Source organism: Myotis yumanensis, unplaced genomic scaffold (genome assembly GCF_028538775.1).
Source record: "Myotis yumanensis isolate MYYU_CA2020_CCGP unplaced genomic scaffold, mMyoYum1.0.hap1 SCAF_1, whole genome shotgun sequence".
Lineage (NCBI taxonomy): Eukaryota > Metazoa > Chordata > Mammalia > Chiroptera > Vespertilionidae > Myotis > Myotis yumanensis.
This window is the reverse complement of record NW_027223752.1, coordinates 38,688,060-38,704,386: the sequence shown is the minus strand read 5'-3', so window position 1 is coordinate 38,704,386 and position 16,327 is coordinate 38,688,060. Positions and strand designations below refer to the sequence as shown.

The window sequence follows — 16,327 nt, the reverse complement described above, 5'->3', positions numbered from 1 at the left end:
GTGCCTGTACCAAGTATGGAACAAAAATTCAAATTGTACCATTTAGCCCAGTTATTCCATTTCTGGGAAGTTATATGGTAGCATTATAAAATGAGTGCAATAAAATGTTCACTGAAATGTTTTTATAACAAGAAAAAAATTAAAATGTTCAAAAATGAAGATTGTGTGATACAAGTAATGGCACAACAATACAACTGAAACCATTAGGATGATGATGATGGGGCTTCTGGGCATATATCAGCAAAGATTAATGGTGTGTTTTTGTTAGAAAAAAAAACATGTTACTTAACTCCACTCTTTGGGTAATAGTATTTTTGGTGATTTTTATGTTCTTTAAACTTTTCTGCAATATTTGATTTTTTGTAATAAGCATGAACCATTTTTAGAAAAAAAAGTTATTTGCATTTTTCAGAAAGGTAGATTTATAAACCTTCATAAGGAGTTACTATTTTAAATATATATATATATATATAGAGAGAGAGAGAGAGAGAGAGAGAGAGATAGATATAGATATATATATCCCTAATATGCAAATAGACCGAATGGCAGAACAAGCGAACAACTGAACAACCAGTCGCTTTGACGTGCGCTGACCACTAGGGGGCGCATACAGAACATGGCGGGCATCAGCATCAGGTGGCAGAGCATGGAACTTGGCAGACATTGGCTGTGGCAGGAAGGTGGAGCCGGTGAGGGGGTGCACCAGACCAAGGCGCGGTACCAGTCGCTGTCATCCGGGCGAGACTCTGGTGGTTACTGAAAATTCTCTGCTCCCACACTCGATGGTCCCACGCAGTGCTCGCACCTGCTGCTGGTGCCCAGTGCCAGCCCCAATCACTCAGAGCCATCAGCGGGTGCGAGCGGCGGCTGCTGGCCCCAATAGCCCTTAGGGCTTCTCTACCTCCCCCTGCTCCTGAGGGGTGATCAGGGCCAGCAGCTGCCTTTCTCACCCACTGCCGGCGACGGCCCCACTCGCACCTGCTGTTGGAGCCAGAGCTGCCATTCCTACCCGCTGCTGGCGCCAGCCCCAATCGCTCCGCGCCATCAGTGGGTGCGAGCAGGGCTGGCACTGTCAGCATGTGGGAGTGGCAGCGGCTGGAGCGGAGCTGCCAGCAGACAGGGGAGTGGGGCCCACCGTGGGAGGGGCTGGAAAGGGGCACAGAGTTGGGGCCAAGACCTGCCCCTGTGCCCACAGCAGCCTCGTGGCCCACAGTTCCTTTCAAGGTTGCTCGGATTCGTGCACTGGGCCCCTAGTTATAAATATAAGGAAACAAATCAGACCAGAATTTAGTCTCAACAGCTACATTACCTAATATCTATATGAGCTTTAAGGTTAATATTGCAAATAATCATTGCATCCCATAGAAGACCTGTTGTAGCCAATGTTAGTTGCTTCCTTGTCATTGGTTTGATCAAAACTTCTTAAGTATGAACTTTTTACATATCTCCACAGAAAACCATTTAACAATCACTGCAGCAGGCAGGAGGGAGGAGGTACAGACATCAGGACATACTGAGGACTGTTGCCACAATCCCAGGATGCTAATGCAGGCCAGCAGCTGAGAAACCCATTTTCACAAATCTAAACACTAGTAGTGCTACATCAACCAGTGTCACGGGTAGAGGTACAGGAGAAACTAGTCATGAAATGTCTCCTTGAAGAAAGAACAAGAGTAAAAGTGACAGGTGATGAGGCCAAACTTGAATTTGATCAAAGTACAATCTCAACAGGTTTGCCACAATAATTTTTAAAACGTGCAATATCTGACTATTTAGTCAGGGGCACTGACCTATTTTCCATTAGATTGTTAAATTTAAAAATAATGACAACAGCCAACACATAGCCATCTGGTGTGAATGAATGAAAAGTATACCCATTTTTTTTTTTTTACAAATTGGCAAAAGATATATTTTTTGGTGTGCAGCAAAATTTTAGTAATTAGTTTATATGTGCTATGAGATGAAAAAGGTTGAAAATCACTGATATAGGTAATGGCAGAGAGCAAGGTGAAGGACAATACATGAGTTGGCATGGATCAGCACTTTCTCTAGCCAAGGCTTGTTGGATTTTGGGGCACAGACTCTGTGCATTCCCCTGCCACTAGGATTTGTGGGTCTTATGACTCCAAAGTCAGTGTTTGTTGAATAAGGAATAAAATGCTATTTGCAAAAGCTTACTTTGTGGTTTTATAAAAAGTTGTCCTGGAGTAAAAAAGAGACTAAAACTGGGCAAATAAGCTACCAGGTTGGTCACCATCTCTGTGAAGAGGGAAATGTTAAGGATCAGAAATACACCAGTGGCTGGCAGATTAACCAAAAGACCTGAGGAAGAATCAGCAAGACAGAGTACCTGAACCCTAACACACATTCTTGGAGTCTTGGAGCTCCTGGGAAGGGCTGGCCATATCTTGGCATTCTGCATATTCAGTCTGTACTATCTTCTGTTGTATTGATCTGTACCTTCCCAATTATTTTTGTAAATCAATTCATAGTTGTGTAACTTTGCTTCTTTACATAAACTATAAATTTATTGTAGACAAGATAGTATATTTTCCACAAACTGTGCATTTTCTAGAACTTGTGCATTGCTTGCAGCCATAAATTAACTGAAGTTAACATGCACTATTAGCATGGATTTACATATGAAAGGGTACTTCACTGACTTCTTTTGAAGATAATATCCCATCCTGTGTTAAAACATAATTGAATCTTAGAACAAGTAATCACCAAGAGAGTATCATGTATAAGACAATCACATTATTATCAAACTAGAGGCCTGGTGCACAAATTTTTGCACAGGTGGGGTCTGGACGGCCTGCCCCAATGGGGGCCATTTGGGTGCTGGGCCAGCTGTGGGGAGGGAGGCCAATCAGGACCCAGATAAGGCTGGCTGGCTGCCACAGTGTGCGTCATAGCCACCAGTCATTCTAGTCATTCTGGTTGTTCCAGCATTCAGGTCGCTGGGCTTTTATATATATAGACTAGAGTCCCATTGCATGAAATTTGTGGACAGGGGGTGGGGTCTCCTCAGCCCAGCCTGCACCCTCTCCAATCCAGGACTCCTTGGGGATGTCCAACTGTCGGTTTAGGCCCGATCCTGGGGACATCCCTCTCACAATCTGGAACCACTGGCTCCTAACTGCTAACCTGCCTGCCTGCCTGATCACCCCTAACTTCCCCCCATGCTGGTCTGGTTACCTCCAACTGCCCCCCTGGCAGCCTAGTCACCCCCAACTGCCCCACCCCGCCGGCCTGGTCACCCCCAACTGCCCCCCAAACAGGCCTGGTTGCCCCTTACTGCCCCCCTGCAGGCCTGGTCTCCCCCAACTGTCACCCCTGCCGGCCTGGTTGCCCCCAACTGCTCCACCCACTGGCCTGGTCACCCCACGCAGCCTGCTGCTCAGTCGTTTGGGCACTCCTCACTGACCTTCCTGCCAGCCTGATCGCCCCAAGCAGCCTGCTGCTCGGTCATTTGGTAGCCCCTCACTGACCCCCCAGCTGGCTTAGTCACCCCACACAGCCTGTTCAGTCATCCATTCGGTTGTGATGGTCGTTTAGGCTTTTATATATATAGATTAGAGGAACAAACCCATGGGATGATACTACACTTGATCTTAGCCAAAAGGCCGAGAAGCGATGCATGGGATGATATATGATGAAAATAATCCATCATCTGGAGATTAAAGATCAGAATATATTACTCCAGTTATGGTTTCTAAGAACTATGATTTGTAGAAACTTTGAGTATGCTGGCTACAAAACTATTCATTAGGAGTTAGCTAGGAAGTAAAACTTAGTTCACTGCCTATATTGAATGGAGCAACCCCAACCTGTTAGAGAAACAAAAACGGCATTGATTTAAAAGGTTTCAATTTTTTATTTGATAAAACTACCCTCATCTTTCTAATTTGCAAGACTGTGTACCCCAAGAAACACTGTATATCCCATGAAACACTATCTGATGTATTACTAAGTTCTTCTTTATCTCCCACATTACCAGGCTTCATTCTTTCCTGATAACACTTGGTACCAAATGTTCACCTTTTCAATAAATCATTACTGTCAAGGTCTGACGTGCATGGAATAAAGCCATACCAAGTTCATTCCACTAGGCACATCACTGTGGCAGAAATGTCAACTACAATAAGCATGTGATGAAAAAGATCTTCAGGGCTCCTGGCAGGTAGTCCATAAAGCCGACAGTAGGTTAAAACTGAATATTTACATGAAGAGGTTGGGTGACTAAGGCTGACAGCTGTCATTAACACTGTCAAGAAGAAGAAAGAAGCCACCTAAGATTCCCCAGCTTTCATAATTTATAGGTGCTTTCACATTCACATTTAATCCTTTTGACAAACATGGGTTTGCCTTAGTCTCCACTGATGGGTGAGAAATCTGTCTCTACTCCCCATCCATATTTCCTCTGCCCGGGTTTAGGCACTCATCATCTCTCAGCTGAGTTACTACAGCAGCCTCCTTACTGCCCTCTTTGCCAATGATCATGTGCCAACTGTAACAACTGAGTAATATTAGGATTTTCTGGGGAGGACAAAAGAAATGGAAAACTCAGTTGCTTAATTAACTACAGGGTGGATGTGGGTTAGATAGTTCTTCATGTTTTACTAATTTATTGGCCTAAAATGGGGCTACTGATGCATGAAATAAATTCCTTTTGTAATTATCGCGGCAAATTCATATGATTTATCTGAAAATGAGAACTATACACAAATCAAAGATGCAAGCATGTATCAGTATGTTATAATCCTTGGGCACTCAGTAAAAATGACCAATTGGCTAAACCACAAATACTATTTTGGGAAGTATGATTGTTTAATAATTCAATGCTCTTTGAATTTCATTAACTGTTGTTTTTTGAGGCACTTAAAGAAATCAAACTCTTACTTATTTTTGCTCTTCTGAGAAGACTTGGAGTACAAGAAAGTAATAAAATTTCATATCCATTTACCATAAATGCTCAAAGTCCTCCTCAATACTTTTCCCCAAATAAAAGGATTAGGGGACAGAGTGTAGAAGTAACTAAATGAGAGCAGCACTTAGACTCCACAAACCACAAGTCTGGTGCTTACAGCACAAAGTGATTTCTGCATATGCGTAGGTCTACCAATGGTTCATGCTCCAGGATGGTTCATGCTGAGCTGGTTGTAGCTTTCTACTATTAATGATGAACCCAGGCTTCTAGCATAACAAGGTGTTTTAGGAGGCTCAATACCCATAACTCTTAAGCTTGCAAAATGCCTGAGGCCTGGAAACTCCTGAGGCTAATAATAAAGACAAACAAAAACAATTTGTTTTAAACTAAAAAAAATCCTCCCACAGAAGAATGAAGTTTGCCTCTAAGAACTTCATTCCTGAAGAAGTGAGGTTTTGCTGAAGACATTCCTTGTGTGTTTATTACCATAGAAGAATTGAACTTCACACAAAAAAAGCTAATAATAAAAGCAAGAGTACCTCGTGTATAGATGTGTTTCTTTTCTCTAAAATGGCTGTTAAGATTAAGAGCTTGGGATTTCTGGATCTCAAAAGCACCACACATTAGTTTGTAAACTTGGAAATGTTATTTAATCCTTCTGAGTTTCTGTTTCCTCAGCTAAAAATAATAATGATAATAGCCCTAGCTGGTTTTGCTCAGTGGTTACAGCACCATACTGTGGACTGAAGGGTTTGCAGATTTGATTCTAGTCAAGGGCACATACCTGGTTGCAGGCTTGGTCCCCAGGCTCCGTTGGGGCCCATGCAGGAGGCAACCAATCGATGTGTCTCTCTCTGTGTCTCTCCCCCACCCTTCCACACTCTCTAAAAAAATCAATGGAAAAAACATCCTCAGATGAGGATTAACAAAAAAAATAAAAATAATAATGATGATAATAGTAAACCTTTTTGGAAGAAGTTGATGACCTGATACATATAAAATGTTTAGCACAAAGGCTACAACATACAAAACACTCAAAAAATTAAGCTACAATTCTATAGAAAAAAAATAGTGAAATTTTGTCAGCTCTCTGTATATTGTTAATGGGAATATGTCAATAATCAATCACTTAGGTAGAATGGATAAATTCCTGAAATGACACAATTGATCAAGCAGACATAAGAATACAGAAAATTTGAAAAATCTATTGAAGACATGAAATTTGAAATGAAAAACCTTCCTGCAATTTGTATACCTACCTGTAGTGTGATACATTGTCTCATTCTGCTCTCTACCCAGGATAGGCATTAAAATTACTATGCTTTTGACAATTTAATTTGGAATTTATTTTTTTAGCTTGCATTTTTGTTTATTATCAGAGTTGTTGATCTTTTTCCCTATACTTTGTCTCTTCTTTGTATATTTTGAAAAGCCTATTTTTATAGCCCTGCTTTTAGTACTATTTAAAAGCAAATGTCATCCATGTCTTTTACTAGTAATCATAATATAGCCCATATAACAATTTTAAATACATAGAGCCAGGCCAGGACTTTATGTCGAATTTCTGCTGCATGAGAACAGTCTTATTAAAGAATATTTAATCAGGTACACTAAGCAGTGTTTATTACATATCTGCTCCGCAACAAGCTGCATTTTTTAAAAATTTTCTATCAGCAATTTATTGATCTAGATTTATATTCAGAGAAGTTTTTGGTGGTGATAACATGTGAGAGACACTGAACAACTAAACATTTTATCTCAATTCCTACTCATTTTTTCACAATCAAGGGCATGCTAACAGCTTCTTTATTAGAAGTTAATTTTACATTTAGTAAATGCATTTTCTGTGGAAAAGACTATGGCACTTAAAAAACAGTTTATTAGTGGTTGCAATTAAATATTACAGCTATAAATTCTATCTTTTTAAAATATGCACATACTGACACACTCATGCACTTATACATACCACTCCACATTCCCAAAATTAAAGGGAGAAACATCTCATAAGAAATTGTGAAAAATTTTTCCAAATAGAAAACCCTGTACTGAATTTTAAAGGTCCTTTAAGAATGTAAAAAAGTAAAAATAAGGATCTTATTTTCAATGTTGGCAGAATGAGAAACTCATCTCAGTGGACACACCAGTTAGGATATTGTGGCATTCTACAGCCAGAAAGATCCTCACTCAACAAATAAATTATTGGTTGTTTCCAAAGATGGTGGCATAGGCAAATGCCTATACTCACCCCCTCCCACAACCACATCAAAATTACAACTAAAATTCAGAACAACCACCATCTAGAATCGCCAAAGAGCTGGCTGAATGGAAGTAACTAAAGAAGTGAAGAAGAAAGCACACTGATACTGGTAAAAGGTGCGGAGGCCCAGAACAGGCTGGTCCAACACCCAGATACCCATGTGTGCTGTTTTTTTAATGAGGAGGGAGATCATCTCTGTGGAGGCCACCTGTGAGGAGCAAGGTGTCCCAGCCCCACACTAGACTCCCAGCCCAGGATCCCAGAGCTGGGAAAAGAAGTCCCCATAACTACAGGCTATTAAAACCAGTGTGGATTGGGGCTCAGTAACACAGAGGCTACTGAAGACCCAACTGTTCTTCTTAAAGGGCCAGAACACAAACTGAACTTACAAGGTCCTGCTTCCTCTGAGCTCCAGCATCAGGAAAAGGCTCTGGGGGACACAGACACACATGATGAGGAACTGGATTGTCTGGCATTGGGGCAAAAACTTGGGGGGGACTTTCTCCCAGACAGAAGTGCTCACAGGGGTCACTGTTCTTATGCTGGGACCTCCTGGTCCCAGGGCTGACTGGCAGCCATTTCTGTTTGCTCTGCCCTGGTAATTCCCTGAGACCCCACCTCATCCAATTTACAACCCCATCCAAGCTGCCTGCAGCAGCTTTTACATTTGAATGGCCTGTCCTTGCTCAGGCTAAAATCTCTCAAACAAAATGCAGCTGGATTAGGGAGCCCCAAACCTATCAATAAAAGGCCCAAGATCCGATAGCAGCACCAGCACCAGCCTGCCTTGCTTCACAGCTGGGCCTTGTTTGGGCACTCCCAAACCTGATACAAACAGGAGGAATCTGCAGATTTCTCTGTAGCTCCTGCTGGGAGGCCCCAGGCAGTGGCTGACTTTGCACCTCCCTGGAGACCCAAGAGCCAGTGTACCCAGTGGTCAATGTCAGACCATACCAGATTACAACTCTACACATCCATAAGCAACACACTCAGGCGAAGACTCAGTGAGCACTGAAGCCCTATTGAAGCAAGCCCTGTAGTTCTAACTCCCTCTGTAGTCACAGCTGGTCCTCCCAGTCAATTTGATTGGAGGTCAATTTCTTCCAGTGACACCAACAGCAATCAAGTCTCAACTAATAACAAGACTGTGCACACAGCCCACAAAGGGATGCACCTAGAGTTCTCAACTCATGTGACTGGGGAGGCTGAGCCACTGGGCCTTATAGGACACCTACTACACAAGGCCACTCTACCAACTCAAGGAGATATAGCAGCTCTACCCACTACATAGAAAAAATCACAGGGCAGCAGCCAAAATGCGGAGACAAAGAAACATGTCACAAATGAAAGAAATAGAAAAAAGCAAACTACTGGATATAGAGTTCAAAAACACGGATATAAGATACTCAAGAAATATTCAAAGTAATGAATAGCAAGGACCTACAACCAAGGTTACTCTACTCAGCAAAGCTATCATTTAGAACTGAAGGTCAGATAAAGAGCTTCACAAACAAGAAAAGGCTAAAGGAGTTCATCACCACCAAACCAGTATTATACGAAATGTTGAAGGGTATTCTTTAAGAAGAGGAAGAAGAAGAAAAAGGTAAAGATAAAAAATATGAACAACAAAAATGGCAACGAATACATATCTATCAACAATTGAATGTAAAAATCAAAATAAATGAATAAGAAATCTAATAAACAGAATAAACTAGTGAATAAAATAGAATCAGGGGCATGGAAATGGAACAGACTGATGATTCTCAGAGGGAAGGGGGATGGGAGGAGGTGGGAAGAGATTAACCAAAGATCTTATAAGCATATATGCATTACCTATGGACACAGACAATAAGGTGGCGAAGGCCTGGGATGGGGTGGGAACCAGTTAGAAGGGGGCGGTGGGGGGGGGGGGGGAAAGGGGACATCTGTAATAATCTCAACAATAAAGATTAAAAATAAATAAATTATTGAGTACCAACTATAACCCGGAAACTACATATGATCATAAATTTTTAAAATGAAAATGATAGACAAGAGCAAGAGATAAAATGCCAGTGGGTTGTAAGCAAGCAGAGATGAGAGGATTGTGAAGAATTTCATCATCTTAGTGGAAACTTTCTCATTGTGCACAATTTTTTTTCAATAATGAACAGTCTGTATAAATTTAGTGTAGTATTTGTTCATTTGAAAACATCTCAGAAGCATGGATATATTTTTAGAAGACGGTGAAAAGTAAGTCCTGGATGTGCTCCTTGCCAATCAGATTTATGCTTAATATATGTAACACATAACTTGACAGTGTCCACCTGCTGACATGTGTATAGTGGACTGTAAAGTGGGACCACATGCCCTCCTGGTTCTAACCTACAGTGTAATATACTCTCTGGAATAGTAATGCCACCATTCTGATGCCCCCAGTTGTTGCTTCACAACAGAGTTTGGAATGTTCATTTCTTGCCTTTTCTTTTTTAATGCAGCTTACTAAATCTGTTTTATCGTTAGAACACTGTGCACGCTGAACATGCTTCCTGGGTGGATTTTAATTGAGCAGCATAACTCTCCAGAATTAGACACAAATACAAATACACAACCAATCAAGGCTCTTATTAATAAAACATGCAACTTTAGCTCTATTTGGTCAACTTCATAAGCACTTGGGAAACTAAGCTAATTTTTTAAAAGAACCTTCTGCAGAACAAGAACCTTCCGCTTTCTATTACTTCCTTTCTACTACATGGTCTAAGAAATTTTTCTAACACCCCTGAAAATTTTTTCTTACAGGGATGTTAGCTTACAGTGATAAGTTTCTGTGGTTAGGTTTTAAGTCTCCAAACATCAGTTTAGCCCGAAATTACATTGAGGAATCACAGTGGGTACTGTAATGGATTAATTAGTACTCACTCTTCCAAAATAGCTGCACTCATCAATCTGGGAGATAAGCAGCAGATGCTTTCATTCTGCTCTCGGAGGTGTGGTTCACTCCCTACTCCTCATTGTCCATTTAACTACTTGATCCAGTCAGGACAACTTTTTGAGTAAGAATTGGACATTTTTCAAATCTCAGGAGAATTCAATTGCCTAGGATGTGTCTAAGAAAATTGAACTGCCCTATTTAGAAGGCTAGTAAATGAGTTAGTCCCTTACGTACCTGCTGCTACTGCTACTCATGAAATGTAAATATATCAAATACAAATAAAAATTTTGATATAAATATATCAAAATTCTAGGGCATTTTAAAATTGGGATTCTGGCAATCCAGTGTTCATTAAGACTCAACCTATAGGTGACATATACAGAGAGGAAAACTGAGATTGAGATAGGCTAAATGAAATATATACTTGTAGATAGATACAACTTCTGTTAGAATGCACAAGAAGCTATTAATAATACTAATATGTCTGTACAATGATGGGGTACTGAGGGTGGAGGGAAACTTATCACATAAGACTCTGCTGTTCTTTTTTCCACCATGGAATGTATTATAGCAATCACCTTCGTCATCACATCACCATCACCACCACCATGATAAATGGCTCATAAGAGTAAAGCTGGAGGAGTGTGAGTTAAGAATAGTTAAGCAATGGGGGCAAATGTCCTTTGCTCCCAATTTAGAATATCTGGATATAGAATCATAGCCAGGTGCTTTCTCTAATTCAGACAGTTTCTAGTCCCCAAAGCAACTAACCTGACAGCCTCAGCTCTTTTTGCCGCTTAGAGAACCATCAACACTGCAGAAAGGGCATATTTTCTGTGTTGGAATTTTTAAAAATTCAGATTGAAATTATAATAAAACTGGATAATAATTCACAAAATCCTAATAAGCCTGTAATGTGCTGACTATATAATAGTAGTAGCAGTCAGTGTGTATATAGCCCACAGTTGAAATCTGATTTTCCTGCTCTGTGGTTTGCATTCCAAACAATTGACTTAGAAATGAAAATAACTACTCTAGCCTTGCCATTTAACCAGCACTGAAGTATGTAAATGTAGGGGATATAAATATGCCATAAATATGCTAGCTATTTTTAAAAAGGCAAAAAACAAACACAAAGGCATAGAAGACTAGAGAATAAGGAAGTAAGTGAAAAAATTGATGGTGAAAATATTAAAATGTAAGTTTGATTCAATTCAGGTTCAAAGTACAGAAATTTTCATTTGAGTTTTGCAACACAAAATTATATCACATCAGTATGAAATAATTGAATTTAGATACAAACTGGATGCCTTCATTTAAAAAAAATAATTGAAAACAAAGACACATAATTAATATATGAATTATTTGTATAACCTTATAGGATGCCAATATAAATAAACAAAGATGATCTCAAATCCCTAAAAAAAAGTATTCTATTTTAAGGAATGAATATAAAGACCAATTCTTGAAGGATGAATTGGATAATAATAGTAATTATATTTCAATGTTTTATCTTAATGCTTAGAAAAAGAGTCCTAAAATACCACCACATTTTTAAAAAGTATATAATCAAACATACCACAATTAAAACTAAACCAAACAATATAGTTTTAGACAAGTTATGTTATCTCCCTGAAACTTAATTTTCTTTCCTTTGGATTGCATGATATCTAAAGTTCCTTTTAGATCAAAGATAACTATGTTAATTATAATTATTATTATATCTCATATTCTGAGAATATAGTACAGATATGATGTTATCCTATATAATAAAAGGCTAATATGCAAATAGACCAAATGGCAGAATGAACAACACTATGATGCACACTGACCACCAGGGGGCAGATGCTCAATGCAGGAGCTGCCCCCTGGTGGTCAGTACGCTGCCACAGGAGGAGCGCTGCTCAGCCAGAAGCTGGGCTCATGATTGGCAAGCACAGTGGCAGTGGCAGGAGCCTCTCCCTGGACTGCGAGAGCCCCAGACTGCGAGAGGGATGTCTGACTGCCAGCTTAGGCCCAATCCCCGGGGGAAATGGGCCTAGGCCAGCAGGCGGACATCCCCCTAGGGGTCCCAGACTGCAAGAGGGTGCAGGCCTGGCTGAGGGATCCCCCCCCGCCCCCAGTGCATGAATGTCGTGCACTGGGCCTCTAGTAAGAATATATAAAGAAAAAAATGTATTTTCCAGGAATATGATGAAAAGTAAAGGCTTATAACTAAGATTATCTATCAGTTTTCATTATTGGCCAGGTTCATAAATAATCATTAAAGAATTATAGTTAAAAACATTCTTATAGTAAAACACATTTTTTAAATTTTCATTGAATTTATTGGGGTGATACTGGTTAATAAAATTATATAGGTTTCAAGTGTATACTTCTATAATACATCATTTGTATATTGTACTGTATGTTCACCACTCAAAAGCAAGTCTCCTTCCATCACCATTTATGCCCCCTTTTACCCTCTTCTACCTTCCCCAACCTCTGGTAATCACCAAACTATTGTCTGTGTCTATTAGTTTGGTTGCGGGTATTTGTTTGGGGTTTTTTTGGCTTAATCACTTCACCTTCTCACTCAGTCCCCTAACCCCTCTCCCCTCTGACAGCTGTCAGTCTGTTCTCTGTATCTATGAGTCTGTTCCTATTTTGTTTTTTAAATTTTGTTCATTAGATTCCACATATAAGTAAAATCATATGGTATTTGTCTTTTTCTGACTGACTTATTTCACTTAGCATAATACTCTCCAGGTCCACCCATGCTATTGCAAAAGGTAAGATTTCTTTCTTTTGTACCCTTGAGTAGTATTCCATTGTGAAAATGTACCACTGCTTTTTTATCTACCCATCTACTGATGGGTACTTAGGCTTCTTCCAAATCTTGGCTATTGTAAACAATGCTAAAATGAACAAAGAGGCACATATATTCTTTTGAATCAATGTTTCATGTTTCTTCAAATATATTCCCAGAAGGGGAATCCCTGGGTCATACAGCAGTTCCATTTTTTATTTTTTGTGTAAACTCCATAATGTTTTCCACAGTGGCTGTACCAATCTGCATTCCCACCAACAGTGCATGAGGGTTCCCTTTTCTCAACATTCTCACGAAGACTTGTTTGTTGATTTATTGATGATATAGCCATTCTGACAGATGTGAGGTGATATCTCATTGTGGTTTTATTTGCATTTCTCTGATGATTAGTGATGTTGAGCATCTTTTTATATGTCTATTGGGCATCTGTATGTCCTCTTTAGAGAAGTGTCTATTGCGGTCCTTTGTCCATTTTTAATTGAATTATTTGAGGTTTTTTGGTATTGAGTTGTATGAATACTTTATAAGGGTTGGATATTAACATCTTATCAGATGTAACATGTTGAATATCTTCTCCCATTCAGTAGGTTGTCTTTTTATTAACTTTTTAGTTTGATATAGTCCCATTTGTTTAATTTTTCTTTTGTTTCCCTTGCCCAAGGAGATATATAAGAAAAAAATATTGCCATAAGAAATATCCAAGATTTTACTGCCTATGTTTTCTCCTAGAATTTTTATGGTTTTGAGTCTTACATTTAAATCTTTAATCCATTTTGAGTTTATTCTTGTGTATGGTGTAATAAGGTGATCTAGTCTCATTTCTTTGCATGTATTTGTCCAATTTTCCCAACACCATTTATTGAAGAGACTGTCTTTACCCCATTATATGTTCTTGCCTCTATTGTCAAATATTAATTGACCATAAAAGTATGAGCTTATTTTTGTGCTCTTTATTCTATTCCATTGATCTATCTGTTATTTTTATGCCAGTACCATGCTGTTTTGATTTCTGTGGCCTTCTATTTAGTTTGATATCAGGTAGCATGATTCCTCCAACTTTATTCTTTCTCAAGATTGCTGTGGCTATTCGGGATCTTTTGTGGTTCCACATAAATTTTTGGAAAATTTGTTCTAGTTCTGTGAAATACATAACTGGTATCTTGATAGGAATTGTGTTGAATCTATAGATTGTTTTGGGTAGTATGGACATTTTAATTGTTTTAATTCCTATTCATGAACATGGTATATGCTTCCACTTATTTATATCTTCCTCTATTTCTTTTCAGTGTCATATAATTTTCCAAGTACAGGTCTTTAATATCCTTGGTTAAATGTATTTCAAGGTATTTTATTTTTATGATGCAATTATAAATGGGATTGTTTTCTTACTTTCACTTTCTGATAGTTCTTTATTAGTATATAAAAATGCAATTGATTTCTGGATATTTATTTTGTTTCCTGCTGCTTTACTGAATTCAATGATCAGTTCTAGTAGTTTTTTGGTGGAATATTCACGGTTTTCTATATAGTGTATCATGCCATCTGCGAATAATGACAATTTTACTTTCTTTCCTATTTGGATGCCTTTTATTTCTTCTTATTTTCTGATTGTTGTGGCTAGGACTTCTAGTACTATCTATCTATATAAATCCCTAACATGCAAATAGACCAAACAGCAGAACAACCGAACAATGGGTCACTATGATGTGCGCTTACCACCAGGGGGCATGTGTGAAACATGGCGGCATTCGCCACAGCAGGATGGTAGAGCAGGTGAGTGTAGGTGCCAGATCAAGGCAGGGCGCTGGTTGCTGTCATTAGGGCAAGCCTCTGGTGGTTACTGAAAATTCTTTGCTCCCACACGCCGTAGTCCCGCCAGGCACTCGCACCTGCTCCTGAGGGGCGATCAGGGCTGGTAGCCACCTCTTGCACACACTGCCAGTGCTGGCTCTGCTCACACCCGCAGCTGGCACCGGAGCCACTGCTTGCACCCGTTGCTGGCGCCTGGCACCGGTCCCGATCGCTCAGTGCCATCAATGGCTGCAAGTGATGGCGGCCGGCCCCAATCTCCCCTGAGGGTTTCTCCACCTCCCCCTGTTCCTGAGGGGTGATCAGGGCAGCAGCCACCAATTGCAACTGCTGAGGGCACCAGCCCCGTTAGCACCCACTGCTGGCGCTGGCCCCAGTCGCTACATGCTGTCAGCAGGTGCAAGAGGAGCCAGAGAATTCAGCACATGGAAGTGGTGGTGGTGGGAGCAGGGCTGCCAGCAGACAGAGGACCCGGGGCCGTGGTGGGAGGGCCTGGGCAGGGGCGCAGAGGATGGGCCAAGACCCACCTCTGTGCCCACTGCAGCCTCATGGCCCACAGTTCCTTTCAAGGTGCATGAATTCATGCACTGGGCCCCTAGTGTTAAATAAGAGTGGTGAAAGCAGACATTCCTGTCTTGTTCCTGATCTTAAAGGAAATGCTTTTAGTTTTTATCCTTTGAATATACGGTAATATTAACTATAGGTTTGTCATATATGTCCTTATTATGTTGAGGTATATTCCCTCTGTCCCCATTTTGCTGAGAGTTTTTAACATAAATGAGTGCTGGATTTTATCAAATTATTTAGGAAAACATTTTTCACATGATTAGGTAAAGTGAGAACTGACCAATGGAGAATTATCCTATATAGCACACTTGAAGACAAAATTTTTAAATATTTAAAGTACAAAAACAAATTTAATAAGTATTAAAAAATAGTATAACTCGTTCATTATACATTTTCCAAACACATAACAGCAGACAGTGGGGAGACAATGACAAAATAACATGGTCTGTGCCTTCAGGGGAGTTAGGTTCCAGTAGAGGTAGCAAGAAGTTGAACAAGTAAGTATTTTAAAATGTTATGGGAATAAAGAGAGATGTTTGCTGACAGGATGGTAAGGATCATTACACAAGTATCCATTTGTGTTTCAGAATGATTATTTATCATCATGTGGGAGAAGCACAATTAAATACAAAGTTAGGTAAAGTGTATTATTTTGTATTCTTTTGCAAATAAATAAAATGTTTAAAATTCCAAAAAGAATATTAGAAGAAAGGGTTAGGCCCTGAGGAAAATAAGAAGCCCCAAGACCCATAATTTCTGTTTTGGATTCTGTGCTGCCAACACTTGTCTGTTTGCAAATAAACATCTAACAATTATTAGTCATGTTTGCTCAAGCTGAACATTTCTCTTCCTGAAAATTTAGCATCTGCAGAGAAAACACACACACACACACACACACACATCGAATATCACTATTCTGGGCATCTTCAGGCTGCAACTTTGGTACAGATGTACCGAAACATCTCAAATTGCACAGCTGTGGGGTGCTGTTGTTGTTATTTTATTTTTTTATTGTTTAAAATATTACAAATAGTAGTACAT

General features: G+C 39.8%; 1 protein-coding gene and 1 pseudogene across 1 annotated transcript in view; both read right to left on the bottom strand.

Annotated features, from left to right (window-relative positions):
• KCNH5 (potassium voltage-gated channel subfamily H member 5) overlaps positions 1-16,327 on the bottom strand; it is a 255,555-nt gene that overhangs the window by 114,673 nt on the left and 124,555 nt on the right. The gene's annotated exons all lie outside the window — the stretch shown is intronic.
• On the bottom strand, positions 3,545-3,638 carry LOC138999533 (U2 spliceosomal RNA; annotated as a pseudogene).